Here is a 4,023-nt window from a genome sequence, read left to right on the forward strand (position 1 = left end):
CCACTCACCGTACATTCCAGAGTATGTGGGTAACCATTCTGCAGCTTCTGTTGCTTCGGCAAGCCAAACTTAGGCATCTTGGCAACAGCTTCCACCTCCACCACCAATACAACGAGGATAGCAGCCAGAAGGGAGCCAGCACACTCATCAGCAACGAGACTTCAGAGAGGAGTCCGAAGCTCGCACAGTAAACAGTACTGTACCAGAGTCGAAGCACATCTACTAGAAGATATCCTGCTGCTGAAATAGTTCTTGCATTTGTTACCATTTTTCTTTTTAATAAGGAACAATCATTGAAAGCTTAAGTTTTTCTTACCGTTTTCAATTTCTTGTAACAGCTTCGTTTTTGTCATAGTGAAAATATATCTTATACATAGATATACGGAATCCAAAAAGTTGCTGAAGCATGAAAACTCGTTCTTAAGAGATCGTGGATACAGAAAGTATCTCCGAAGCTACAAAAAGTCGTTTTAAGGAATGCAGTGTAAGTTTTTGTCGGAGCGACAAAAGTCGTTCTTAAGGGAACGCATCGTAAGTTTTCTTCTCAAAAGTCGTTCCAAAGGGAATGCAGAGCTTACAGCGAAAAATAAACGCTAATACCGCCGAAATAAAAGGCGAAGAAGCTCCTAAGTGAGGCTTACAGCAAAAAATAAACGCTGATACCGCCGAAATAAAAGGCGAAGAAGCTTCTAAGGGAGGCTTACAGCGAAAAGTCAACGCTGATACACCAAAAAATAAGCGGTGAAGCCAAAAAATAAGCGGCAAAGAGACTGTGTTCTACTGTGGGAACGTGTGTGTATCTTCGGCACAAATATCATTTTGCATATCATAGCATCATCACATCATTCGCATAACATGACATCATACATCATATTGCATCAATGGCACAAGAAGGGAATACAATGTTAATCTTCGAAAATTGTTTCGAAGAAATTGTGCCAAGGCACAAAATATAGTTTGAAGAAGTACAGTTTCGTCAACCTTAGTATCAGAGAAGATCTATTGCTTACGAAGCATAATATTTTCACGAATATGGATATTCTTCACGAAGCATGAAAAGAAGGGAAGGTGTTTTTCGCCAAAGGCTAAAAAACGGTATGTATGTAAAGTTTCATGCATCGTAAAGAACTGAATTACATACAGCTTATATATATTACCTTCAAAACTATAGAATATTACACACTTTGTTCAGCAAATATTACATCAGTATTCCGAATGTTTTTACAACAATAGCTATTCTTCTTTTAAAACTACTTTCGCAGCTTCATTTAGTAGTTGAGTTACAACTTTGTCCATAATAGCTTCGGCCATCCTAATAATTTCATCTTCATTTTTTGCTTCGGGGTCGGCTTGTGACTCGAAGGGCTCCGGGGGAGGAGATAATTCGGCTGCGATATAAAACATGAATAAGTTCGAAGTTACAAGAATAAAACATAAAGTCAAAAGCAAGTAGACAATACCGATCCGCCTTTCAAGTTATGCAGTTTTTTCAACTGCCTTTGCTACTTCTCTAGCATCGTGGGTATCTTTTTCACTTTTCTTTATAATTTCGTGATCCATTTCTCGGCCACCATTTTCCCAGATGTCGGTAAAAAACTTTCCGCCAATCAAGCTTGCCTCGGCCGAAGGGTCTTTTGTATCTTCAATCGAAAACGCAGCTTCGGCTTGGGCCAGAATCTTCACATGTTCGCATTCTGCCTTTTCTAAGATAGTCGCAATTCCCCTGGCACCTGAGAAGGCACAGACATCTCCGCGGCCACTCAAAACTTCCTCAAAGGCTTCGGCTTCGCCGTTGATCCATTCGATTGGACCTTCGGGATCGCCTGGTACGAAGTTGTCCTCATTTGAGTATGCGCCAATATTGGCGAAGCTGGTTTTTATCTTTTGTACACATACCATAGATTTTTCATAGCATCTTTCTTTTGAAGAACGAAGCTCCGCAACAGTTTTTTCCCAGTGATTTTTCCAGTATTCACTGGCGTCTCGGTCAGCTTCGGCAACTGCACATTTTAATTTTTCTTCTGCCAGTTGTTTCCAAAGATCTTCAATTTCGCACTTCTGGGTCTCAGCTTGGGCTTTCGAAGTAGCCTCGTCTTCTTTTATCTTGTTTATCAATGAGTTTAATGTTTTGTCTTTTTCAAGACCTTCGTTCCTTAGCTCAATTACTTCGGAACGAAGGTTATTCAAGGCCATGGTATATCCCTCGTCTTCAACGCTTTTTTGCGCCCTGAGGGCGTTGCTAAGAATAAGGCCCTGCAAAAGAAGTGTGGTATTAAGTATAAGCAAACGAAAAAATCTTGTTTTTAAGCACAAAAATCTTATTCTCTCACCTTTAAGCTGTTGTACGCTAAGCTGTCGGCCAATTCGTCTTTTGATAACACTGAGAGCCCATTTTCTAGCGTCGGGAATCCGAAGCTTCTTCCCATCTCCCGGCAGATAGAGATCTCCTTGCTGTCTGGGAGACAATACAAGAAGTCTTCTTCTCCGCTGCCGTTAAATATCAACGCCCCTTTTGGATATTTTAATTTCTGGGCATAATGATGAGCTTCTCGCTTTTCCTCTTCAGATAGCCTTTTGCCCGAAGCATGTCGTACAATGTAATCAGGTACTCTAGAAGATGCTTCAAAAGTTGAAGAGAGAGTTTTTTCAGGCATAATTTGCTTTATAGCCTCTTTTTCGTTTCTCCTCCGGTTTCCAAGGACTCCTCCTTGGCGGGCTCTGAAGGCCCAGCTTCGGCCTCGGTCTAGCTCTTTGCAGCTTCGTCTTCAGATGGTTTTGCCTTAATTTGCGTTTTCGGAGCTTCGGCAGGTTTCTTCGGAGTGGTACTTGAAGACTTTATCGTCTCTAGCACATCTAATACATTGACCATCTTTTTTCTCTTCGGAGTCGCAGTGAGGTCTTTTTGTGCCTTTGGCACTATCATTCCTGCCGAAGGGCTTGTAACTTCTACTATATTTGTTTTCGCGGCCTCTATTTCTTTAACATTATCAGCCTTCGGCATCATAGTCGGATCTTCATTCTTCTGTGTAAGAGTAGGCCCTTTGGCTTCAGTAGCCGTAGAGGTCTCACCACAAAATTCGGGCACTGAGGTCGGTTCGATGAAGCGCGGTCGGTGAGTAAGGACCTTCACCTTTTTCCTCTTTGGCGCGGTCTCACTTAGAGCAACTGAAGCATCACCTTTTCCAGAAGTTGCGCTTTTTCTCTTTTGCCCTTTCAGCGGGTAGCGGTAGTCAGGGTATATAAACCCAATAGCATCGAAAACTCTATTCAGCCTCTTCTTCTTCCGGCCTCTGAAGGTCGTAGATAGCGCGTTATCTTCTGTCTTTGAATATGGTCCAAGCAGTTCGTCGCTTGTAGCTTCGATGCACTTCAGCCAATCATCATCTGGCTCAATAAACTTACCCTCGTATCTGAAGGTGTATTTCAACCTAACCAGTCCACCTTCGTCAGATTTGCTGATAGTTTCCTTTGGCATTTCCCATTGCTCTACAAGCGGCCACACTCTGAAGGTTATGTGCTCCTAAACTAAATCTCTCGTCCCAATGAAAGAACAGACTATGCCGAAGGCCTTTTGGCATTCTTCGGCTGCTTCATCAATTTCCACCTTCGGTTTCCGAAGACCGAAGCGCTGCCAGATAGGACGCATGATAATATCTTTAATGTCCTCTCGTGCCTTCAAATTGTTTTTCACGTAAAACCATTCCTTCATCCAGTCCCCAGGCCATCTTTTCCGGAAGGTTGGCACGGGGCAGCTCGAGCCGGAGTGAGCAACGAAGTTATAGCAGCCAAAATTGTTATGGTATTGCTCTTTGCCCCAAGGTTTCGTCTCATAAAACAACTCATGCATACTGCAGAAACTTTTTGTATTTGGCTCCAAGCCCTGGCTCCTCACGGCCTAGACGAAGATTCCCATTCTTATGATTGCTTCGGGAGTAATTTGATGAAGGTAGACCTGATAAATCTTTAAAACCTCAACCACAAATTTGCTTAAGGGGAACCGAAGACTAGCTTTAAAAAAGCTTC

This window comes from Zea mays, chromosome 6 (genome assembly GCF_902167145.1).
Source record: "Zea mays cultivar B73 chromosome 6, Zm-B73-REFERENCE-NAM-5.0, whole genome shotgun sequence".
Lineage (NCBI taxonomy): Eukaryota > Viridiplantae > Streptophyta > Magnoliopsida > Poales > Poaceae > Zea > Zea mays.